Raw genomic sequence first — 27,741 nt, forward strand, 5'->3', positions numbered from 1 at the left:
AAAAGTGCGGTGTTTTTGTTATAGATAAGAATCAACGAACACAGTGGTGTAAAACTTCTCTGTGTCCCAGGCAAAAGTGCACAACATAATCAAAAAGGAACTTCGGTTGGAAAAGCGACACAATTCAAGTATACAGACGTTGCATCCGCGACATATTCGTTCAACCGCCATGTATGTGGATCAACTACAGGATGAAACGGGTATTCTAGCTCTTCCACACGGAGACATAACGGTCAAGTCGCGAACGTAGTGCCTGTGAGTTATGCGTGATTGGACTGTCAAAACAGGCAACGAAAAAACCGTTGTCTTCTCGCATGAGATCAACTATGGAAAATATGCACGAAAGGATGGTGTGCGTTGGACATTATAGCCTTATAACGGAACTTCTTTTAACAATAAATACCAGATATATGATGTGATGATTAAGTACTAAAGGACATGATCCTTGATGAGCATAATGAGGCTAAATATTTAAACAATATATTTTCGATCAAGTTTTTGTTATGAATAAGTTATATAGTAAGATAAAGTTTTTACCTTCATTTTAAGAAGCAAAATAATTTACTTTCCAAGAATAATAAAGCTCAACATGGCCAAGTGGTTAGGGCGCTCGACTCGTAATCCGAGGGTCGCGGGTTCAAATCCCCATCACACCAAACATGCTCGCCTTTCAGACGTGGGGCGTTATAATGTGATGATCAATCCCACTATTCGTTGATAGAGTATCCTAAGAACTGGCGATGACTAGCTGCCTTCCTTCCAGTCTTACACTGCTAAATTAGGGACAGCTAGCGTAGATAACCCTTGTATTGCTTTGTTGCTTTGCGCGAAATTCAACAAACAAAAATAAAGAATTAGTATCTAAAATCATTCACATATAGAGCTCTGCTTTACACATTCTTAGCTCTATTCCCTTCCCGATGACAGGGTTGTTGGAGTTCAGATAGGTGGCAGTATATAGCACCTCTTATTGTAGCCTCAGCTCCAAGAAACTCTCCTGCCGTCATTTTCGGTTTGATTACATCACTCATGTGTTTAAACAAAACAAAACTTTCGTTTAGTACCCACCTACACGCAAAACCTCTGGGTAAGTGCACGCTTGAAAAGCATTGTTTTACGTAAAGTGCATGAAGTGTATCTTACTGAAAACAACTTGAAAAGTTCTGAATTTTATGACGCACACTTTTATGTTTCAATGCCCAGCAATAACTAATTTAATTTCAAACTTAAGCTAAGATACTAAATTTAAAAATGCCCACTCTGTGACAGCTTTCCAACGAGCTAAATATAACACGCCATCTATCTATATAAAGAAAACTATTTAACTAGATACCAGTTTTGTTTGTTTCTTATTATACACAAAACTACACAACGAGCTATCTGTGTTATGACTATCACTGGTATAGAAACCCAGTTTTAACCGTTGTAGGCCTTCAGAAATAACGTGAGCCACTAGGGGACAATTAACAATTTATAAACTTCAGGAAATACCAAAAACTCATTCGTAGTATTGAATGAATATCTGCAGAAAAAAAAAAACTTTTTTAAAAAGTCGATAATGCACACTTACATTGATACGCACTTAAAATTTTACGTTTCTACGTAATTTTACGCAATCTACTTTCCTGAAAATTTCTAGAACATCTCACACGGAACATCAGTAGCACGTGATCCATTGGAACTTTACTATCTCAATCAATAAACAAAATATATTTTTTAACATACAAAAAAAGTTATACAGGGTTATCAGCAATTTGATGTAGCACAGGCATGGTACTTAAGTAATCTAACATGTGCTATTAAGCAACCAATCTTGGCAGTAACACTTATGCACAAAACATCTGTGTTTAAGTGGCGCACTTACAATGTCATACAAACATATGCAAAATATTCTTAAAATTATTTGTATATCCCTCGTAACACGATAATAACATACACGTATCAGTGTACATTTACACGTGAGTATTACGTTTCAAGAAATACACAGCAAGATCTGCTCTCTCTCTCTTTCCTTGGCTAGCTTTTTATCATTTTGACTTGCAAACTATTTTAGCACTTCATCGATTCAAGTTCTTATGAAAGAAGGTTCATATTTCATCAAGTTTATCTTCTCGTGCAGCCAAAGGAAAATTTACGTGTGTGGATCCCAAAGGCAACGGTCCGTTTCGCTTATCTTATCAACTTCCCAATCACTCTGCCGCCTTCGTATGGTGCATGACTCCAGCCTTGGTTGCTTGGGTAGATATCCCCTCAGAATCGTGCGTTTATTTCGCGACCTAGATATGATTATTTCACTTACAATCTGAAATCAAGGAGGTTAGGTCGTGTGAAGAACGAAATAAAAATTCGATACCACATCGTTCTTTCGTGTTTGTCTTTCTGAAAAACCACGCATAACGTCGTGTAATATTCAAACGTGTAGACGCATTTGATCTGATACCCAAAAGTCAATCACCACAGTTTAACGATGATATTAGTTCTGTGTATATATTAAATTTATGGTTTCAGAGGACTATTGAAAACCACACAAAAACATTTTACACAAATTTTTCCGTCCAAAGGAAGCCGGAAAGAGCACAGCATAATTCATTATTTTAACACAGCATATATACAAAAGAGGGCCCTGTCATGGCCAGGTGGGTTGAAGCATGCGACTCGTAATCTGAGTGTCGCGGATTTGAATCTCCGTCGCGCCAAACATGCTCGCTCTTTCAGCCGTGGGGAGGTTATAATGTCACGGTCAATCCCACTATTCGTTAGTAAAAGAGTAGCCCAAGAGTTGGCGGTGGGTGATGGTGACTAGCTGCCTTCTCTCTAGTCTTACACTGCTAAATTAGGGACGGCTAGCGCAGATAGCTCTCGTGTAGCTTTGCGCGAAATTCAAAAACAAACAAACAAACAAATATACAAAAGCACGGTAAAAAAGAAATATTTTTCACTCGTATATGACTCAGCTCCAAGCATTCGTAAACACAATAACTCGTTGCTTTTGCTTAAAGTCGTGTAGACAAAGCTTAATATTGTACACGTACGGTGCAACTCGACTATTTAATATCTGCTTTGACTCCTATTAACCAAATGTCGCAGGTTTACTGGCGTTTGGTGTTTGCGAACTGATCTATTTATTATTTTTATTATTTACATGTACTCAGTTTTACTAAAACGATAAACACGTCTCTAAATGCTGCTATTGAAGCGTTAGATTAATTAAACCATATAATTTCGTGTTTGTTTAATTTTAATCTCGAGGACTGTCTGTGTTATCCGTCCCTAATTTGGCAGTAAAAGACCAGAGGGAAGATAGCTGGTTGTCATCCCTCTCCACCGAAAACTCTGGCCACACTCTTTAACCAATGAAAAATGGGATTGACCGTAACATCATAACGTCCCGACGGCTGAAAGTGTGAGCATGCTTGGTGGAATAGGGATTCGAGCCCGCGACCCTTATATTGAGAGTCTAATGCTCTGACCACGTGGTCATGCCGGACCTTAATTTAATGAACAGCATGGCAAATTAAAACGGGAAACAAAATTCCCATGGTAGGAAAAAACCCTGCATCAGAAATAAACATGACAACTATTTCAAACGTATTTCTTTACTACGGAGTTTACGATTTTTTTTTGTCATTTATAGATCGTTCTGAATATACACGTGCAAATTCAAGATACTTAACTAATATGTATTATTATTTATTTTTTTTTGTAGCTAAGCCCAAAGCTACACAATTAACTATCTGTGCTCTGCTCACTATAGGTATCGAAACCCGATTACTAGCACTGTAAGTCCGTAGAAATACCGCTGTGTCACTTGGAAGCATATATTATACTGATATATATTTTGGAGTTTATCGTGTCGGACTGTGAATCTGAGGTTCCGTGGTTCGTGTCCCATCGACGCAAAAATACGATCCAGGGTTTGGAGCCGTCGGTGCATTCTAAGAGTTATGGAATTAAACTAATTATAATTAGAGTGACTGAGTGTGATTGATTTGTCTCATAGTTCGAAATCAGGTAAGGCTTACAAAACAAGGATTAAAACAATGACAAAAAAAAAGGATATTGTTCAAAAGAAGACCGGTCAACATTCTACCAGAAAACAGCAGTATTCTCCCTGTTCTTCCGAGAAGCGGATAGGTAAAAATTGTTTATCAAAACCGAAGTATTTAAAATATGTTTAAAACTTAAATGCTACTTTTTTCAGCTTACCTTTAATTCTAATTAAAACTTAAAGTTTCTTATTTGAACCACCACAAATACTTTTCACTCCGTTCGTGTTAGCCTGCAATCGCATTTACATCTAAACCCTATTTGATAATTTGAAAGAACACATGTAATGTTAAAGCCTACTACAGAAGGAACTAACCCCCAAAGGCATGTTTTATTAAATATTTAATTGCTGCTCCCCACACACGCACACAGTGGTTCAGCGATATGTCTGTAGCCTGACGATGCCAAATATCGAGTTTCTATTACTGTTCTTTGTGCTTAAGAATAACCAATCAACGTGCAAACTTGTTATCTGTCCCAGCATGGCCAGATAGGTTAAGGCATTCGACTCGTAATCTGAGAGTCGTGGGTTCGAATCTCCGTCACACCAAACATGCTCGCCCTTTCAGCCGTAGGGGCGTTATAATGTGACGGTCAATCCCGCTATTAGTTGGTAAAAAAGTAGCTCAAGAGTTGGCGGTGGGTGGTGACGACTAGTTGCCTTCCCTCTAGTCTTATACTGCTAAATTAGGGACGGAGAGTGCAGATAGCCCTTGAGTAACTGTGCGTGAAATAAAAACAACAACAAACAAACATACTTGTTATCTTCTAGTTTATATTTCTAACGTCTATTTATTTACATAAGAACGTTACACGAATGTAAAATTAATACTTCAAGTTTAATTGTATTCTGCCACAGATTTTCCAGATTGGCATCTCCAGAAGCGTTTCCAGTTTCCTGAATAATTTATCTCTCTCGGGCACAGGAAAACACAAATCAATTTTGAAAAACTGCCTAAGCAAGCTTATCTAAATAAGATCGTATTAAACAGTAGAATGAGCAATAAACTAACCTTGTTTATGTAATTATGATAAGTAAAGACTGTGGGAAATCTTGGGAGAAAAGTCGGTGCAGTTTAATTGATTTTAAAAATCAGTAAAAATTAATTAATTAAGTATATACAGTTCAGTTGATGTTATACCGTCAGCTCGGCCTAGGCCTAACCATTTTGCTATACCCTTCAATACAAAAACAACGATAACTGTGATAGTACCAAACGTACATATTGTATACATTATTGTAATTGGTACTTTACTGAAAATACTTCCTTTAAAAACAAATATGTAAAAATTGACCGTTTGATTTAAGAACAACACCGAATATAAAAGATAATACCCAATTCGATAGGAATATTAAAACAATACAGAGGGCCAGTGTTCACTGTTAATAAATTCAATGCCTTTTGTATATTTCAATCTGTTTTTCAACTTAATTTTATCTTTCATCTGCCAGTAAATAAGCGAAGAAAGCACTTGACAGCCTGAGATAGTGAAAACTATTCTTCTATTCTAAACGTCTAGAGATAAGAGACAACTGTAATGAACACAGCTTGTGTCACGTTCCTTATCGTTTGATGCCTACTTTCAAGCACTGTTGATGAAAGCCATGGGTCTGTTTATAGAAGAAGACGAAGAAAAATTTGGAGGCAATAGTATAGTTCCAACTTAAAATATTGAAGAGGACACTGAACGCCAAGTTTAGTACTCACATCATATCAAATCATGGTGATGCAAGCTCTGTACTGTTTTTATTTCTGTAGAGTCAACAAAGAAACTATACCATTCAGGCGGAAAGTTTGCTTAAGTATTTGTGATAAGTAAACTTGAGTATTGAGAAGAGATTAAATATTAGATTACATACCTGTAGTATCGAAGCTCGGTGTATCGCTAAAATGTACTTTTTTTTATTATCTGGGGGACTGAAGAAAAGCAATCTTTCTTAGATGTGATCTTCAAATTAAATGTGGTCCTTTAACATCTTTACTCCATGTTTTGTCACGCGCAAGGTTCTGTACTTCAAGAAAGACAGGTATGGCTTTGTATGTATATATACATATATAAATAGGTAAGAATATGAAACTTACGTTCACTTTGTCTCGCACAAGAGTCTGTACTTCAAGAAATGTGCCCCGGCATGGCCAGGTTGGTTAAGGCGTTCGATTCATAATCCGAGGGTCGAGGGTTCGAATTCCTGTCGCACCAAACATGCTCGCCCTTTCAGCCGAGGGGACCTTATAATGTAATGGTCAATCTCACTCTTCGTTGGTAAAAGAGCAGCCCAAGAGTTGGCGGTGGGTGGTGATGACTAGCTGCCTTCCCTCTAGTCTTACACTGCTAAATTAGGGACGGCTAGCGCAGATAGCCATCGAGGAGCTTTGCGCGAAATTCAAAACAAACAATAATTTTTAAGGCAGTAACCCTTTTCAATTTATTTTATCATTCATTCCCTTTTTTTTTAATTTATTACGTTAAATTACTTGGATTGAAGTGTTCATGATTCGTAAGAAAAGTATAATACCATAATTTATTATTTCAACTTTCACACACACACATATATATAATTATTGAAATAATGCTATTAAGATACTCACTACATAAAATTATTCTGTCATTATGCATGGAAATCCTTACCTTGTCTTTCTCCGCCTTGAAAATATATTCCCACTGTTGTAGGATTCGCGTATCACCCAGGATATGGAACATGATGAATCATTGCATGTTCGTTTTTGTTTCATGCCCTAGTATTAGCTAGGTCAGTATGTTCAATTAACTAAATTAATTTCTGGTTTAATAGTTATTTCTAATCTGTATAGATAGCTTGCTATGACCAAAACCTAATTTTTGATTTAATTTTTTTGTCTAATTTATGTAGATAGCTTATTATGATAAAAACCTAATGATACATCCTTCTGTTTTCTATATTTCAACTTAACAACTGCCTAATTGTGCTCCACTCCTAAAATAGTTGGGATTTTTTAGTTGGTGCCTAGTGGCGATAAAATAACCTTGTCAAGATAAAGTATAAATCCATACAAAAGTTGGTTTGTAATTTGTTGTTTCTGTTTAAACTCATAAATATGTGTTACTTTATAACACGATTAAAGAAAGTAGCACATCTTGGATAATTATATATTTCTCAGCTGATGAAAGTAAAATAAAACGATACAGAAATAAATATATATATATTTTTTTCTAAATAAAAAGCAAAACTCTAAAACGACCAATAATTTACCACTCATCAAGGTATTGTTGAGAATACAACTATTTATTAACATTACAATCAAACATGTGTGTTGTTAAGCGTAAAGCAACACAATGAGCTCTGTTTGCAATGTCCACCATGATTATTAAAATCCTTCACCGAATGTGCTAATTTCTTTGAGTTAAGGGGGGGGGAGCATTATAATTGGAAATACATCTTCTTAATTATGTCATAAGGTAAAGTTTTACTCCATTTCGTTGTTTATTTTAAACACATTTATTTGCTATATAAACAAATAAAGATATCAAAGAAAGTTGTTTAGAAGACAATAAAGTAATTAAACTATTTTCAGTTGTCACTGTATGATATTAATTAACATTCATAGGAAAATTAGTAACAATAAGATTTAATATTTGTGTAAATAAAATAATATATTAACATAATGTAAGTCTTGAAATACAAAATCAGATAAAAAACCTGCCATTCGTGCTAAGACTTTGCTTGTGTGTAACCTGTGGCCTATAAGTCATTACCAATTTATATGAAATTCATATTCTGGAAGGTAAAGGAAAAAAGACACACTATTAAGTAAACCAGTAACAGTTGTAATGGCATTCAGGATATAGAAAAAAAAACTTGAAAATATCAGGCCTCACACACACCCGAAGTATAATGACAGACTTTTAATGCAAAGATACACAATGGACTTTCTCCGCTGCAGAATCGAACCCTGAATGTTAGCGTCATAAGTATGGAAATTTATCACTGATCCATTGAGAGACTTCTTATAAGACAGCTGAGATTCTTTACGTGGGTGATGTAGTTTAAAGGCATTTACTTAGGTTGTAAAAGCAACAATTCTATGCATTTTCCAATTTTGAATAGAGTAATACTCTGAATTTGAAATACCTATACAGAATCGTCTCGTCTCAGTTGAATCTGTGTATCAAATTCACTTACTTCAATTGAAGCTGTGTGTCAAACTCAATCATTTCAGTTGAATCTGTGTCAAACTCACTTATTTCAATTGAATCTATGTGTCAAATTAACTAGTTTCAATTGAGTCTGTGTGTCAAATACATTCATTTCAACTGAATTCGTGTGTCAAACTCACATTTTCGTAAAACTAGTTTAAATTTCTGCTTTAACTGAAGAGATCTTGAAAACGATCATTATGAAAATAAGTTAAAATACACTACAGTAAATACAAAACAATGTTATTGCAAAAGTGTGATCAAATTATAAGTGTTATAACACTTGTTATTATACACTCTTCCCATTCTTAAAAATATCTGCAAGGTATACCTACAAGGGAATGTTTAAAAAATGCAATCGGTCTAAAACTAATATCTCACGACAAGTGTAAGTAATTGTGGTCATGCTTTGCCAGCTTGTAAAAAGCATTCATACCGTATCAATGTTATTCGAAAACGTAAATGAATTAGCAATATTCATTAACAGTCTGGGCCCGGCATGGCCAGGTGGATAAGGCACTCGACTCGTAATCTGAGGGTCACGGGTTTGAATCCGCGTCACACCAAACATGCTCGCCCTCTGAGCCGTGGGGGCGTTATAATGTGACGGTCAATTCTACTATTTGTTGGAAAAAGAGTAGCCCAAGAGTTGGTGATTGATGGTGATTGCCTTCCCTCTAGTCTTACACTGATAAATTAAGGACGCCTAGTGCAGATAGCCCTAGAGTAACTTCGCGTGAAATTCAAAACAAACCAAATAAACTGAAATTCATCATGCATTTCTATTTACAGTCAAGTTCCCCGCTGGTACAGCGGTGAATGTATGGATTTACAACGCTATAATTAGAAGTTCGATTCCCCTCGGAGGACTCGGCAGATAGCTTGATGTGGATCTGCTATATGAAAACACAAACACACATTCCTAGTCAAAACAACCGTAAATTTTAAAACCAATGAATTAAAGTGGTTGAAATTAACATTCGCATGCAGAGTTCATTTAAGTTTTAAATATTCTGAAATTGAAATATTTTATTACACGTTTAAGATAATATTTTACCATCGCATTCGAGGCGCTCTTACAAAACATTCGGTCCACTGGTGAATAAGGGGCAAGTTTACGTAATTAAACAGAGATAAAATCAGGGGTTCATTCCCCAGTGGTGAATACAGCAGATAACCTTATATGGCTTTGTGGGGAAAAAAAGGGACATATAAAAAAAACCAAATTATCTATGAATTGTTTCTTTGAAAGGATTTTTACAATCGCAAAGAAAAAACTCTTCCATAGACCAAATTATCATTTCGTTTAGTTTAATGAATATTTTGTATTATTATATTTATTAACAAAAACACAAACAAACTGAGGAAAAGGGATAAACATTAATGTAAAATGAATATACATCCTCATCTGTGAAATCTACGTCTTTTAGTGTCAATCAACATGTTTTGGTTTTTCTCTTACGTCTTACATCTGGAGCATCTGGTTTTAATCATGTTCCACCTTTCCTCACACCTTCTCCGCATTTCCCTGATGTTTCGATGAAACCTTAGCATAAATTTCATGTTGAAAACAATCCATTTCTATTAACATCATATGAGACTGGCCCGGCATGGCCGGGTGGGTTAAGGCGTTAGATTCGTAATCTGAGGGTCGCGGGTTCGAATCGCGGTCGCACTAAACATGCTCGCCCTTTCAGCCGTGGGAGCGTTATAATGTGAGGTCAATCCCACTATTCGTTGGTAAAAGAGTAGCCCAAGAGTTGGCTGTGGGCGGTGATGACTAGCTGCCTTCCGTCTAGACTTACACTGCTAAATTAGGGACGTCTAGCGCAGATAGCCCTCGTGTAGGTTTGCGCGAAATTCAAAAACAAACAAGCAGATGAAACTGTATGAAGAGAGTCTGATGGACTAGGTACAAGTACATCAGGTCCATGAGTAACAGATCTTATAGGCGATTGAAGGTTCGGATAAGAAACTTTCTTTTTTTATCGAGTGTTGTTGCCTTTCACGTTACATGAACAAAAAAGCAGTCATCTCCATGGTTTCTAGGCTCACTCCAGACCATTAGCATTCCAAAAGGCAAATATATATATATTTGTTTTACCTTTATACATTTTCTCAACTCTTCGACACAAACGGTGTAAACTTTGTGTGTATTCCATGATTTGTCTTGGACTCCAAGTTCTCTTCCAATATACGCGTAATATGCTTTTTTTGACGAGTTTTTTAATGTTTTGTTTTTATTTATTTAGAACAAATTGACCACAAATATAATGTTTTGGTTACTTACATAACCTCTTGTTGCCAGAGCAAACAAATAAATAATATTGAAAAAAAAACAAATAATGTCAAAGTGTACGCACAAACTCTTTGAAAAAATGACGCGTCATGTTGCAAGTTAACTGTTTATACACTAGCGGTGTAGTTCGCATGGGTTCTAGAACGATCGGTGGCCCCGCCATGGCCAGGTGGTTGTGGCGCTCGACTCGTAATCTAAGCGTCGCGGGTTCGAATCCACATCACACTAAACATGCTCGCCTTTTGAGCCGTGGAGGCGTTTTAATGTTACCATCAAAGCCACTATTCGCTGGTAAAAGAGTAGCCCAAGATATGGCGGTGAGTAGTGATGGCTAGTCTCACACTGCTAAATTAGGGATAGCTAGCGCAGATATTCCTCGTGTATTTTTGCGCGAAAGTAAAAAAAAACAACAACAACAAAAAGAACGATTGATAATACTGTCACGTCGCGACTGGTCAATAGAAATCTACAAGCAGTGGTTATCAATATTTTAAGCACAACAAAATGTGACACCGAGGTCAATGAAAGTGATTCGCTTACGTAAAAGTATATTTGATGTTTTGTGAAAAATCTGAACACGATGGAGAAAAATGGATATCATTTTCGGATTCAGCGTACCGGATTTACCGTAAGTAGAACATGTGAAAATGTCTAGGCTATAAAAATCATCGTAGGTCTGTGTTATTCTATTCGTGAGAAAGTCTAGCCTTTACTAACGTTACTGTGAACTGATCGAACGAAAATGTTTAAAACCCTAAGGGCATTTTCGTTTTTGTAAAACAAATTAATGGGTATAATTTTTCATACAAAAGACATTACTATCGATACCGTTTTCTGATAACGTTTAGAGAAGACGTAAATCACAGGATATAAATATAATTAATATATAAAAAATTAAAATGATAAACACAAATGCTGAATAAACTAAAATAATGAACCTATGTAACTATCTACGTAAGTAGACATAACGAATTCAAGAGAGTTGAGCCAACAATGGCTAACAATTTACTGCTGTACTTGCCTCTAGAAACGCACCGTAAAAATAAACAACTGAAATTTGTAATGATAATGTCACTTTGATTTACACGTTAAAGAAACTGTTTTAACTGTACATAAATCTCTACAAAAACACTAAAGTTGGTTCATAAAAAAATAAAAATATTCAGTAAACCGCATTGAAAACGTTCAATTTATTTAAATTATCCAATACAGATTATGTTCGTCTGACGATTTTACGTTCAGAGCATCACCACTGTCAACATAATAACCAAATAGTTGTTTAGTCAAGTGACAAAAAACAAATATGTGCTCTAATTAGATGATTTATATTTATGGCTTTTTTTTTCGGTTTATTATTTAATAGTTATGTGACTATATAACCCCTCTTTCGTGAATTTTGTTTTCTTAATTTGAGGTATATTTTTTAAGGTTATTTCTTGCGCATTTTATATAAATTGAGTAAAAACTACATGCATCGGGTGGCCCTCTAGTGATTAGTAAAGTGATGAACGCTCATTTTACTAATACGAAAATACTGATTACCGTGTTTTTTTAGACTATGACTCCGAAGATTCATGGTTCACAGCTCAATGCTCTGGGGCATTAGGTGAAATATACGAGTTTCTTTCAAATCTCACAATTTATTCAGACAAGAGAAGGACAGAAGTAGGTGGTGGTATGTTGACTGGCTGCCTTTCCTTTAGTCTACCAATTCACTGATATGGGCGGCTATACAATTTTGCGCGAAGAAATCAGACAAAAACATCTGAAGAACAGAATTTTAAACATTTGAATAATATCGTTTATCTTGGTTTGCTTCTTCCCAAAACGATAGTGTATTAATAATTGCAGCCTCTAAAAAACCAAGGTGAAGTTTCTCTTCGAAATGTTAGAGAAAACACATATTCAAGTTACATTTGGTTCGGTTTGTTATGAATTTCACAAAGTTACTCGAGGGCTATCTGAGCTAGGCGTCCCTTAATTTAGCAGTGTAAGACTAGAGAGATGGCAGCTAGTCATCACCACCCACCGCCAACTCTTGGGAGAGAGTGTGTGTGTGTTTTCTTATAGCAAAGCCACAGCGAGCTATCTGCTAAGCCCACCGAGGGGAATTGAACCCCTGATATTAGCGTTGTAAATCAGTAGACTTACCGCTGTACCAGCGGAGGCCCAATTCTTGGAATACTCTTTTACCAACGAAGAGTGGGGATTGATCGTAACATTATAACGCCCCCACGGCTGAGAGAGCGAGCATGTAAGGTGTGACGGAGATTCGAACCCGCGACCCTACGATTACGAGGTCGAGTGCCTTAACCACCTAGCTATACCGGGTCCTCAAGTTATATAAGTATATGTCAAAATGTAATCTAGTTACTTCATTCTGATTTCTGTAGTTTATAGTTTTATGAAAATTTAGCGATGAAATTGAACAGTTTTTCCCCAACTACAAATAGGTTTGTTTTTAGATAGAAAATTGTAATTCCACATAAACATTTTGTATGTTTACGTAAAAGGCATTGTTCGAATTATATATATATAGTAAAACCTGTCTAATGCGGAATCGTACGGGACCAAGTAAAATTTCAGGCTTAAACAGGTTTCCCGGCTTAAACATAGTAAACATGCATTTCTTTAAATATATATAATTTTCTAGCAGAACGTTTTACTTGCTTGATTCAAGGGAAGTAGGACGTTTATGAATAAAATTATTAGACTGTTTACATTACCCTCCGCTAGTACAGCGGTATGTCTCCGGATTTACAACGCTACAATCAGCGGTTCGATTCCCCTCGATGGGCTGAGCAGATAGCTCGATGTGGATTTGCTATAAGAAAACACACGCTGTTTATGCTATATTTATCAGAATAAAAAAACAGATATTCAAAATATACATGAGTACACAAAGTCTTACTCAAATTTATTTGAAGAAAGTGTCCAGTTTCAACTGTTTTTTTTAATGGGCTTTCTCATGCGGTCAATAGAGAACGCTAATTCTACGGCCTTTTCATGAAGTCCATTTTCCCTCTTCATTTTTGCATACAATTTTATAGCGTTAGTATAACTTAAAACTTGCGATCAAGTCGGAATTTCTATTTCCTCGCTATCTTTTCCATTTTGTTCATCTTTTGAATCTCTCACACTGCTACCGTCTTAAGATTCCATTATAGATTTCAAATCAATTTTATCAGTTTCTGTTAAAACATTCTTGTCAACGTTCACAAAACTTTCCGCGTTCACAGAATCATCTGCATCAATCTTCTCAATCAGAGTTTGGATTTCACTAGAACCATCATAACAAACAACTTCTCCACAATCTCCGCCATTATCAAGAATAAATTCACAGTTTTGAAAGCACTTTATTACGCATTCATCTTTACTTATTCGATTGAATGACTTAAAAATGCAATTGCATCTAACACATCAATTTTCATGGTCATTTCAGATGCTCTCTTACAGACGTCCATGTTTGCAATAACATGCTGAAGCATCAATTTTCTGTATTTCAATTTTATACACTGTATAATTCCTGATGACGAGATACCTACTTGAAATAAAAATGTATCCATCTCAGTACGGCTGGTGTGGGTGTTAACATTTTTATTGATAAGAAGAGAACAATGTTTCGACATAAAGATAGACTTATTTTTGTACTCTTGAATTTTAACATGGAAAAAAATTCCAAATTGAACATACTCTGGACAACAGCAATAGAAGTAATTCCAGATAATCGTACTCTCCAGCTAACTTTAAATAAACAATTGAAAAAAACAAACAGCATAAACATAAATCCTGTTATTGCCAAATTAAAGATAGGTTTAAATACTTAAATTTAAAACGGGATGAATGGGTTAAAATGGGAAAGAGGACAACCAAAAGACAGAACTGTTTTTAGTTACGCATAAAGCTACACGAGGACTCTCTGCACTAGTCGTCCTCACTAGTACAGTGTAAGACTAGAGGGAAAGCAGCTAGTCATCACCACCCACTGCCAACTCTTGGGCTACACTTTTACCAACGAATAATGGGATTGACTGTCACATTATAACGCCCCCACGGTTGAAGAGGTGAATATGTTTGGTAGGATGGGGATTCGAACCCGCGACCCTCAGATTATGAGTCAAGAGCCTTAACCACCTGGCCATGCCGGGCCCTCTCAGTTCAGTAAAAGCTGTAATGCGTGAGTTTACAGAAAGTTGACAGATTTTTTTTTTGAAAACTATAAACATCAAATGATATCAGGCTCTTCGTGAATGACAAAAACTGAAATATGTATTTATAAATCATCGGTTGGTTACACAGACGAAAGTAAAAAATGTAGATGTCAGTAAAATAGAAATGTTTCCGAAACCTTAAAGGAACCCACAAAAAAAATGAAACCAAAAAAAACAAAAAACGTTTCAAACATGTATGGTCAATAACAGATATCTGAACCAGTAATGAGAGAGTTCAAAACCACTTCTGTATTAGCAGATGTCAACAACACAGTAACATAATGAATGGTTAACGTGTCAGCACCTGTATATACACACAACGGTAGCACAATTTATATAATTAAAGTGAACTTACGTGAGGTTTCTAACAGACACTAATGAATACAGATGAACTAAATGTTACAGTTAACGAACGTTTATTATTTATATATGATATGATAACTAGGCTGCATAATGCTCTGACAAGAGAAGACATATCAATACTGTTATTATTTGTATCCAGTAGGATTTCAGCAAAAACATTTAATAAATATCCATATAATATTTCTTGCCAATGTATTTTTTATATATATTTCGTCCAACCAAAGACGCAACTGATTAGAATTTAATAACAGCTTTAAAGAAAAGAGCTGAGATTTCGTTTACTCTGAGGTAAAGTACTATTGATGTATTAAGTTTCAAAATCTATCTTATATCCAGCTTAACGTTTTGTGTTCTAACATTCTGATCTGAAAAAAAAATGATTTGTGTTGAAAGTCATTACCTTTTTCGAACTTTAAGTCATTGCTTCTCGTCTTGGCGACTAGTGATAATCTTCAGGTAATTAGCCTTATAACCAGAAAATACGTTACAACACTTCATTTAACAAAGAACTTCGTCTCATAGCTTTTCCTTGTTACAAAACAAGATTTGGAATTAACCTTAGAGTAACCGTTTCAAGCCAAAACAAATAAGACGTTCGGTGATTTAGTCATGTTTTCTGAATTTAATTTGTATACATTTTTCAATCTAAAGAAATTGATTGAATGAATCTAACTATTTCTGGTAAAAATAGAGGTTAATGCATGGAGATAAACCGATTTAATACTGAAGAAATATGAACATCAAACATCTCCCTGAAAGTCAAGAAGTTAAACATTTAGATTCCAATGGCAGGATTTGATCCAACAAATCAAGGTCTTCTGATTCATTCTTTAGACTCTCTTACAGCTTTATAGTAACGTTATTGTAATCGTCACTTGAAAAAAATCTGGTAGCTAAGTAAGAATTTTAATCATATATTCTTCTACAGTTCATATTATAAAATAACTTTAAATGTAATGTCTACACAGATACAAAATCAAAGTACCGTCTTCTCCTGTATCATCTTTGATGGCCGTGCAGAGATGACAGAAAGGAATCGAGACAAAGCAGCTGTTGTAACTTTGTCGTTATGAGGTGTTTTTAAAGAGATCTGATACAAAGAAATTAGCCTCACTGACGTACGTAACACGTTCACAAAGCTTCTGATTACATTAGAATTTTCCTTCTATGTTACACACTAACGATAAATTTACACCCTTACTTAATAGAGCTGTGATGTCATAAAGCACTTAAAACGTAACAGGAAAGGCATTTAGAAAAGACCACTTCCTGCTACAGACGAGAACAGGGTTTATTATTACGAGATCACGTGACCGATTCTGCTACCAATAGAATTCCCAGAATTACGCAAACGATACACACAAGAAGGTGGCATGAACGTATAATTAATCATATAAGAATAATGAATATCATGAGCTTATAGCCATAAATACGTGAATTCAAATAAATAATGATGTTTTAAACATTTATATATAAGGAACACGTATTTTGATAACTCAACATATTTCAAATGTGAACAATTATTTTACCACTATGGGTACCTATTATTTAGCCACAATAGGAAATAAGACGTAAATGCGTTACAACGTTATACCTTCATAAATCTGTAACTGTATGCTGGTTTTGTTTTTCACACATGACATATACAAATGCTTGCTCTATATTAGTGCAAGCGCACAGTACAGAGTTCATTGCTAGCCTACGGTGGGTTATAAACCGAATTACTCGCACGTGCATGACACAACATAAATACAGCTCGTCACGCGTACGTTGCAAGAAATAACGAAACCCAGACAATTTGAAAACAATGTACATTTTATAAAACAATAACAATGCAGGTTTATCTGATGAATGACGCTAATGACATATCGGTCTTATATTCTTTTTTTTTTACGCATGTAGCTTCGGTCAGTAAGAACAATAGGGTATTTGAGTTGATTAATATAATCAATTAATGTGTTTAAAAATCAATATGAATACGTACGTGTATATGATTTTTCCTCAAAAATTAATAGTATACGCAAGTTTTTCCTGTTCTGTATTCCTACATGAACAAACAAAGAAACTGTCTCCTGATGGAACAACGTTACGTTCACGGTCATAAAACGCCGAAATCCGGGGCTCGATTACCCGCGATAGAAACAGGTTATAGCCCATTGTGGCTTTGCTCTGAAACAAACAATTCTGAAAGAAATGCGTCTCTGTGTGTTTGTTTTTTGTGCTTTAATTTGAACAGTTATCAATCGTAAAGTTACTTGCTTAACTCATTCAGTTACAACTTATTTGTTTCATAAACTTATAGTGGTACTTAACTGCTCTCCATACGATCTTTGTGTTTGTGTTTTCTTATAGCAAAGCCACCTCGGGTTCTCTGCTGATCCCACCGAGGGGAATCGACCCCCTGATTTTAGTGTTGTAAACCCGTAGACTTACCGCTGTACTAGCGGGGGGCGTCATATGATCTTTACCTGTCCATCTTTGAATATTTAAATAAGTAGAAATGTACCTGCCTATTTGTGACATGCCCGAATTTATGTGGCCATAAACTATATAATAGTTATCCATGTACTAGGTTAATTTCCATATTTTTTTATAACTGTTTCTGTCTCTCCTATGACTTGCCACATTAAGCTTCCTTTTCATAATCGGAGGCGGGGCTCGAAGATAGAGACTGTGATAGTCACATCCGCGTGTATCAACCAACATACGTGCTGCCTTCGTGATCAGACTGGGCATATCGCTAACTGATAGCATATCTTGATCTTGATGGCGCCTACAGCGGCTAGAGAGATGTCCACGGCAGATAAGACTGCAAACAGACACGGCGAGCGTTCGATGGTTATCTCTTCCATTTCGTTTAGTTTATATCAATGGTTTTAACTCGTTATATCAAGCCATACAGGGACAGTCTCTTTAAAAATTCTAATTAAAACGACATTATAAAAGAAAAAGCGGCCACATCGTTATTTGAGATAACAAGTTTCCTTAAGCGACAGACAGACTTACAGACTCTTATTTCTACTTGGTCATTACTCCTGGAGCTTTTATAAATCTATGTAAACGAAATTGGACTTCTGAGATATGTGACACGATAAATGTGTAGACACGCATACCTCACGTTATTATAATTTCTGTACGGCTGAGCTCAGATAACTCTTAACTTTTGTAAGCGACGTTAGGGCGTGATGTATTAAACTGTCGCCATTAGAATTTAATAAATATTTTTACTTAAATTTTTCTACATCAGATTTCTGAACATTTTTCTGATAAGCAAGCCTCCTGTAAAATCTTCCACGAAGATCTCTCTTCCAAATTTGTTTTAAAAACAAAATTAGGTAAAGTCCAAGCAAATCTAGGAAAACTAAAACCAAAACTTTAGAATCCTTTGATATAAACTCTAGCAAACAAAACGTACCTTTGAAGAGAAATAAGCAAAAAAAATGAAATGTCCACAGTTATAAAAGAAAGTATCTTTAAATGTTCCAAAAGGTATAGAAATAAATATCAAATCAAATATCTTTCATTCTACATCGTGTTTCCATTCCTGGTGTGGTTATTTCAATAAGGTAGAAATGTTCTCAACGCTGCTTCATATAAACAAATATTAGAAATAAAAAATGTCTATGAACATTTGAGAGAGAGAAAACACAATTACTTTTTTTTTAAAGGTGTTTTTCAAACCTTATATCATTATAGCTTCATGACACCATAATTAAAGAAAACCTCGCCGACTATTTTTAAGGTTCTGGTGCGATAACTTCAAAGATCGATAAATAAACGCACTTGTTCATAACGCTCTAATACACAGATAGATTGTATCGATTGTATCATGCACAGTTTTCTGTGATCTGCGTAAACATACACGTAAAACTAAAGCGTATAAATACGCTGTCCCCATCCAGAAAACACAACAAAATAGGATGGATAGCAAACGCAATTTGATGCGTAAGAGAAGACGAACATGAAAAAAAAAAAAAAATCTGTTATGTTCCAAAATTAACTTGAGAGGAAATAACTAAATATAAGATTGAAATGTTCAATGGAAACTCGTGAATATGTTACAACTTTTATATATTGATTTACCCAGCACGTCAAGAGTGATCAAAATAAAGATTTATTTTCACATATTCTTAGCTGATTTATTAATATCTCCATATAACAATAATATTAAATAACTAATCCAACCTTTGTGCGTTCATATATTATTATTTTTTACATTAATAATTATTGAATAAAAATTCAAGTTATGGTTACTACGAGATACTGGAAACGCTACGTTAAGCCTACATTACGGTGAGGGTTTGTTCACACGTGATTTCTTGCTTTTCGGTTACGTCTAGGAATTCACATTATAATAGATCAATGTGGGCTTCCTGAACGTCTCACGCGTGCGTAGTTCGAATTTGCTTTCAAACAGCTGATATTTGCTGTGATTTTTTTTTCTTTTGTCGTAGCACACGAAATTGTACAGTAACGAATGTTACTCTGACATATGCCCATTGGGAACTATGTAGCGTACATTGGTGTAGTGAAAGTATATTTATGACTGTAATGTAACGAGATATTTAGGCATTTAAACGTCGACACATTCATGTTATAGACAGAGTACAATCATGCTGTATGTGAGTACGATCACACTGTATGCATATGTAACAACAACTTATATATAATGCTGCAACGCTTATACATAATAATGAATGAGTATGTAACAAGCGTACTCGTCTTTCTAGGTGTATATATTCGCATGCGTACTCACATTTAATTACATGTGCATTTTAACTGGTATGAGTATTTTGCCCTAATGTCTTTAAATTTATGTTAAAGTATCCGTTATTCATAGTACCAGTGGTGGATATAATTCCACGTTTCTGACTAGCAAAACACTTGACCTTAACGTTACAAAACACCATTAAAAACGAGTACATTGCCAGCCAGTTACGAGTTTAAAATCTCCTAAATTTTTGCAATGCATACTTACGCTTTATCGGTTTCGGGTGTAACTGTTTGCGACGAGACATGAGTAAAGTAAGCGGCCAATCCCACGAGGATGTTGTTTGTCATGTGAAACCTGGAAAATAGGGTTGCGGAGTTGATATTGTTGGATATTTTTCCGCAGGATTTGCCTAATCCTAATTCCAGGGGAATCGTGACACCGTGTTGTAATCGGTTACCAACCTCCTTTGCTGACAAACATAAGGTTTGCGTCGATCCGGTAACCGCGATCTAGCCTGTTGCGCAGTAATATCGTGCGCACGTGTCGCAGCCTCGCTTTGAACGAGTGTTATGACGATTTGGTTGGAGCACCGAATAAAAACGAAACAAAAATAAAATCAACAGTTTTATTTTTTTAAATAAGCACTTATAAAGAATATTTTGCATTTTGTGTTTTTTTTCTTGTTTTACATTAAATTAATGTACAGATTCTATTAATGTTCCAAGGTGATGGAGCTGATAACGTTTGATAGCTGTAAAGAACAATAACAGATAAAAAAAATAAAGAAGTGAAAATATTTAACACCCGACATGTTTGTTTGTTTTTGAATTTCGCGCAACGCTACACGAAGGCTATCTGTGCTAGCCGTCCCTAATTTAGTAGGATAAGACTAGAAGGAAGGCAGTTATTCATCACCACCCATCTCCAACTCTTGGGCTACTCTTTTACCAACGAATAGTGGGATTGACCGCATATTATAACGCCCCCACGGCTGAAAGGGCGAGCATGTTTGATGCGACAGGTATTCGAACCCGCGACCCTCAGATTACGAGTCGAACGTTTTAACACGCTTGGCCATGCCGGGCCCACCCAACATGCAAGACACGACAATTTCAGACACTTGCTTTTATCTGCGACAAAAGGCAGATATATAAATATGTGTAAGATAAGTGAAAGTTTAGTGTTATTCATCGTACTGCAAAGAAAATTAGAGAACCAGCAAATAAAGAGAAACATTAAGTAAATTACATCTACTTTTATATCCAAACGATGTCCTAACGTTGTTTTAAAATGAGCTTAACAAGTGCTTTTGACGTGGACGTATTTTGTGGACCGTATTTTGTGGACTACTTCTGTTATGATTAAGTGTTGAGACAATCTTTTGGGTTTTATTTCACTATGAATTGCTGGCTGTCTTGTAAATGCTGAATAAATCAAATATCACTTACTCCAGCTAAACTAAATATTTTGACACTTGAAGACTGTTGGTTTTTAAAATAACAGTTCAGAGTATGTGTGTGTGTTTTTCTTATAGCAAAGTCACATCGGGTTATCTGTTGAGCCCACCGAGTGGAATCGAACCCCTGATTTTAGCGTTGTAAATCCGTTGACATACCGCTGTACTGGCGGCGGGCGAGTTTAAAGTAATGTATAAAAAATAAATTATTTTTTTTTACAAATTTATCTCTGCAAAATTAGTGAAGGCCAAGCTAGAACACTTGACAGCTTTAGAGTTCTACTTGTTAGATAGCTAGGACGTGTTGTAGATCCTTAAGAGTTTTTACCTATTAGATGGCTAGGACGTGTTGTAGATCCCTAATAGTTTTACCTGTTAGATGGTCAGGACGTGTTGTTGAACCTTTAGAGTTCTATTTGTTGGATGGAATGGGGTATTGTAGATCCCTAACAGTTCTACCTGTTAGATGGCTAGGCCGTGTTGTAGATCCTTTAGAGTTCTACCTGTTGGATGGCAGGGGGTATCGTAGATCCCTAACAGTAACACCTGTTAGATGGCTAGGACGTGATGTAGATCCCTAACAGTTTTACCTGTTAGATGGCTAGGACGTGTTGTAGATCCCTAACAGTTCTACCCGTCAGATGGTCAGGACGTGTTGTTGATTATAAAGGTCCGATTCAGTCATATTGATTTTTACCTTGGTTTAATTTTGAGAATAGAAACTCGTGGCTTTGCTGTAACTTCAGCATAAAGAGGATGGTCTGTTTCGTTTACTATCGTTTGAAGAGCGGAAGCTGTCAACAACGACACTTATGTCTTTAGTCTAGTTGCTGCTGAAAATAGAAATAGTAGAGAAAGAGTTTTTAGTTAAGATAGAACACTTAACTACAATGGTAATTCCTACCAAACCTGCAGAAAGATGAAATAAGCGTTATAGTTATAGTCGCTATTGTACAGAGATAGTAGTGTTTAAACAAACCCTGGTCGAGCTTCTAAAGTAATCCGTGGACGGATCATGACTTTATACTTGCAAATAGCCTTTCATATTACTCCATGTAAAACTCGCAGGTTATAACGTGGAACTCGTGAAACAATACAAAACAGATCATCATGAAGTCTTGTCCTAGAATTAGCTACATAGACCAACATGAAGTGTGGTCCCACAAAGGACTACATAGACCAAAATGAAGCCTTGTCCTCTAAATGGCTACATAAACCAACATCATGTTTGGTTCCACAAAGGACTACATAGACCAACATCACGTCTGGTTCCACAAAGGACTACATAGATCAGCATCACGTTTGGTCCCAAAAAGGACTATATAGACCAACATGAAGCCTTGTCTTTCACAGAGCTTTAGAGGCCAATATGAAGACTGGTCAACATAAAGCTACATTAAGGCAGAAACACAATAATGTTCACCTGTAACTACACGGTTTCAAAATACAATAGGCAATTAGTATGCTGGATCAAAGTCAGTAGAATGGTTTCAAGAACAATGAATTGGAAGACATTGGTTCAACAGCAGGGAGGATAACAGCATTCAGATAGCTTTGGTGCAGCAGTAAATTTTCAGTAGATCAAGGAGTAGTTAACTGTCAATAACTCATTTGAGTCAGAGAATTTGCATAGATTGTATTGTAATTTAGTATGATTGTCACCATTGCTTTAAGAAGTTTCTTTTCAACTGTAGATACATGACTCATTTCGTTTGGCTAACTAATTTGTCTTTATTTCTCTTAGTTAATTTTGTATATTTATAGATGCAGTACATAGACTTTAAAAAGCTATATTAAGTCAATTGTTTTAGTAAAGTAAGGTTAAAGTTCAAAATTGCTACGCTTAAATAAAGTGATGTTAACATAAATAATAGTGTTAATCTTGTAATTTAATTTAGGAATATAAAATGTATATGTTAATGCACAAATTACATAAGTTAAGATATTTTATTTCCATTTGGTTTGCAGCTAAAGTAACTGTGCTTCGATGTAACTGTTTACAGATAGGATGAAAATAGTTATTTATATGCTGTAAATATGGATAAAATTTCCCTTTAAAAAGATTACACTATTATTTTTATATGTATAAAGGTTTGAAGTATTCATTTCTATCACATATATCATTGGTTAAAAGAAGGAAGAGATTTTCTTTTGATTTTTTTAGATGTATCGCATTTAAATATATTGTTATTGAGATGTTGGAAACTAAGATATTCTACTGATAGCTTTTCAAGGACAGATTAAAACCTATTATGTTTATTTTTTCCTGAAATCTGATTGAATTGTAGAATTTTTTCACTTCCTAGCTTAAAGTGTATAAATTTTAAAACACCGAGAGCTACTTACATTTTGTATGGAAAAAGGATGCTCTAATTTCCATGTTGCTCTTGAGAATATTATCTTATTCACTCATTATGCTTAGCGAGATTGTCTGACTCTATAATTTTCATTTTATCAAGTCTTCGAAACAACAACAAAAAATAGAGAAGACAATCTTAGGACAAACTTTTCATTGGTTCTTCACTGTAGGTGGATATTAACTTCCAAAACCAAGTTACGACCAAAATTAATAAAAGCAATTTCAACCATACAGGTGGAACATAATTACACTTATTACAACTTTTTTTTTGGTCAATTTTCTCGTGACAACGGGCTTTAATTTTGAAGTTCTAAGAGTTGGGGTTTATTGGAACTAGAAAAAGATAAAATACCAGGCTCAATGAAAGCGGATCTTTCGATAGATGGCTCTCTTTTCTCGTTACAGTTTTCATCTTGTAATAAGGAAAGTTTGCAGTGATTGATGGTGTCAACAGACCAGAGTTGATCTAGGTTTAACTTTGTTTTGTGAAATAGTTTCTTCTCTGCTTTAAGACCGCAACAACCTTTCATGTTCTGTTACATACTGGGAGCTTGGATTGTTTTGGTTTGTTTTCAATTTCTCGCAAAGCTACACGAGAGCTATTATCTGAGCTAGCTAACCCTAATTTAGCAGTGTAAAACTAAAGGGAAGCAGCTATTCATCATCACCCATAGCCAACTCTTGGGCTACTCTTTTACTAACGAGTAGTGGGATTGACCGTCATATTATAACGCCCCCACGGCTGAAAGGGCGAGCATGTTTGGTGCGATTGGGATTCGAACCCGCGATCCTCGGATTATGAGTCGAGTGCCTTAACCACTTGATCATCACAGGCCGGAAAGTTTGTAGGCTTTAAAATTTTTGAATAAAATGTTTTGTCTGTGACATTTACAGCACAAATTATAAACAAAATTCTCTGTTTGTAGGATTTTAATTTTCTTTGGTAATTTAATCACAATATAGTAATCCACACGACAATAATTGTTTTCTGAGAATCATGCGTTACTTAAAAGATTACTTAAAAATCTGCTATAATGTTATTAATTCCATCAGAAAATAAAACAAAAAACCTTTTGTCACGGTGATATGTCTGCAGACCTACAACGCTAGAAACCGTGGTGGGCAGAGCACAGACAGTCCATTGTGTTGTTTTGTGCTTAATTACAAACAACCAACCAAAGCATAAGCTAATAAAAACAAAGAAAAATGCATTTTTCTTATTTTTTCAGCCCATATTTCATCAGTTGTTTTATAGCTTGACCAGTGTAAATAAATGTAAAAAGATAATTTATTTTGTTAAAAATTACAATTTTCAACTATTTTTAGAAAAACTGAATTTAGTTAGTAACAAATTTTTGTGGTATAATTACTTCACTATAATTATTATTATTTTACTAATTTAGCTATAGATAACACAACTGGAAAGGTATGCTTTGATTAAGGTTAATTACGACAGTTGTTTTTTAGCAGTAAGATAGAATGTAAATTATACTTTACAAAGATTTTTGCTTTTATTATATTTCACTGCATGAGTAAGAGCAAAAATTAAGGACGTATTTCATGTGAAAGATTATGACGTCATAGTTCACGCTCAATTTGTTTGTTTTTGAATTTTGCACAAAGCTACTCGAGGGCTATCTGTGCTAGCCGTCCCTAATTTAGCAGTGTAAGACTAGAAGAAAGGCATCTAGTCATCACCACCCACCGTCAACTCTTGGGCTACTCTTTTACCAACGAATAATGGAATTGACCGTCACATTTTAACGCCCCCACGGCTGAAAGGGCGAGCATGTGTGGCGCGACGGTGATTCAAACCCGCGACCCTCAGATTACGAGTCACACGCCTTAACACGCTTGGCCATGCCAGGCCGGTTCACGTTCAGAGAATATGTCTATCGTATAATTTCTTGAGCCAAAGTTAAATTATAGAAATAATATAAAATGTTAATTGAAATAAAATAACATTTTTTGGTAATACTTGCAAGTTCTCGACTTACCTAAGGACAGTTTTTCTTCAAATTCAGTGTTCAAATCTGAATTCATTTCATGCCTACACCCAGACGTAGTTTTTGCGACGAGCTTCTGTTAGAAGTACAGTCTTATCTAAATGATTTGACGAGAGCCAGCCACTTTTTCATAGCCTTTGTCTAAATGGATATTTATTTCTACTAATCATTAGCAGAATCGTATGTCAGACCAAAGACGTTAAACTATCAACGTAGCTCAGTGCATTAACCGCAGCAGTGATAAGTTTTCCGTATCAATTTCTTAGTCGTCACACGTACAACCTGACCGTCGATAAGAACGTTTAGAATTGAAAGGTGGCAGATATGTAAGAGTGAAAAGCAATTAAAACGTAATATCATAACGACGTTTGTGTAAGGAAAAAATATATAAAAGATCCTTGTTCTGTCCCAACGTATTACCCACGAGCTCTTAGTACAGTCTTAGAAGTCTTGAGTTAGTTGTTTACAAGCTGTAAAACAATGACATATGTTACAAAAGTAAAAAAGATTTATTTGGTTAACAAAGTACTTGTCTTTAGACATTTTCTTTAACTTATCACGTATTTCAAAGACAATCGAACACCTTGTTGAATGTTCCTCAGGTGGAGGGGAGGCAACGGTAAGTTTAAGGACTTAGAATGCTAGAACCCGAGGCTTGATGTGGTGAACACCGCATATAATTCAACACGATTTTACTCACAAAAACAAACAAGACACTTTACTAAAGCACTAGCATTAGGAATAAAGGCACTTTTGCTTGTATTTTGAATTTCGCAGAAAGCTACACGAGTGTTATCTACGGTTGTCGTCACTAATTTAGCAGTGAAAGACGAGACGAAAGGCAGCTATTCATCACCACCCACCGCCAACTCTTGGGATACTCTTTTACCAAAGAATAATGACGTTGGTTGTTAAATTTTTACTCCCCCAACACTGACAGGGTGACTCGTTATCTAAGGGTCGCGGATTCGAATCCCTGTCACACCAAACAATCTCGCCCTTTCAGCCGTGTGGGCGTTATAATGTGACGGTCAATCTCACTATTCGTTGGTAAAAGAGTAGCCGAAGAGTTGGAGATGGGTGGTGATGAATAACAGCTTTCCTTCTAGTCTTACCCTACTAAATTATGGACGGCTAGCAAAGATAGTCCCCGTGTAGCTTTGCGCGAAATTCAAAACAAACAATATTCAATGAACAAACAAAGTCCACTTGAGCCCCACGAGTTGCGTGTTTGTTCCTACTCGAAAACAAAGATACGTAAATTATAATTTCATTAATAAATTTTTAGCATCACAAGCCTCCGGACTTACATTTGAGCCACATTAGCAAATAGAACACAGTACCTGTTGTTTTTTTATTTCATTATTCTACAAAGTGATCATAAACATAAACATATAATTTTCACATAAAACCTTATTCTCTGTACTCATTGTAAGGTTTCTTGAAAACGTTAATGTCCATAGTGGGTAGAGCTTCCCATACTGTTTAATGTATAGAAGGGAGGTGAACCTGCTTGGTAGTACCTCATTTATCCGGTAATCTCTTTAGACTCACGAATGTTTAACTTTAGAATAGATAGACTAAACTTGTAGAAATTTTAACTAGGGAGTGATTCACACGTGTAAAAAAACAAACAAAAAACAGTAATGGTTTTCCCTCGTTTGAATTACAGCTGGTTTAAAATCCAGTATAGTTTCTCGGGTATTGATTTTTATCATGAGAACCAGTGTTGTTATAACATTACAACAGACTCACAATCATTTGGCATAAAACCGTTTATACAAATCTAACCGAAACGCTGCTGTGAATGAAAGTAACAAATTTCATTCTCTGACACTGCAACGTTTGTGAACGTTTTAACGCTACCACGTGTGTGAATGCTTTAGAACAAATATATCTTCAAAATTATCAATGGAGTTTTATTGAAAGTCGCTATCTCGCGAGCATAATTACATGTTTCAGGATTTTAGTGTACTATTCCCACGACTTTCCTGGCTTTTCCATGTTCGCTGGAAAGGTCTCTGACCTTAACGCAAACCCTTTAAAGCCACGGAATCTGAAAATGTGCCTATGTTCAAGTAGTTTATGATGAATAAGTTACGTTCATCTG

General features: G+C 35.5%; 1 pseudogene across 1 annotated transcript in view; it reads right to left on the reverse strand.

Annotated features, from left to right (window-relative positions):
• The window catches only part of LOC143233322 (zinc finger protein ush-like), a 49,798-nt pseudogene extending 24,115 nt beyond the window's left edge, over positions 1-25,683 (reverse strand). The window contains exon 1 of the transcript XR_013018099.1: positions 25,623-25,683. The product of XR_013018099.1 is annotated as a zinc finger protein ush-like (transcript). The remainder of the gene's footprint in view (positions 1-25,622) is intronic.
• Between the last annotated feature and the right edge of the window lie 2,058 nt (positions 25,684-27,741).

This window comes from Tachypleus tridentatus, chromosome 12, assembly GCF_004210375.1.
Source record: "Tachypleus tridentatus isolate NWPU-2018 chromosome 12, ASM421037v1, whole genome shotgun sequence".
Taxonomy (NCBI): domain Eukaryota; kingdom Metazoa; phylum Arthropoda; class Merostomata; order Xiphosura; family Limulidae; genus Tachypleus; species Tachypleus tridentatus.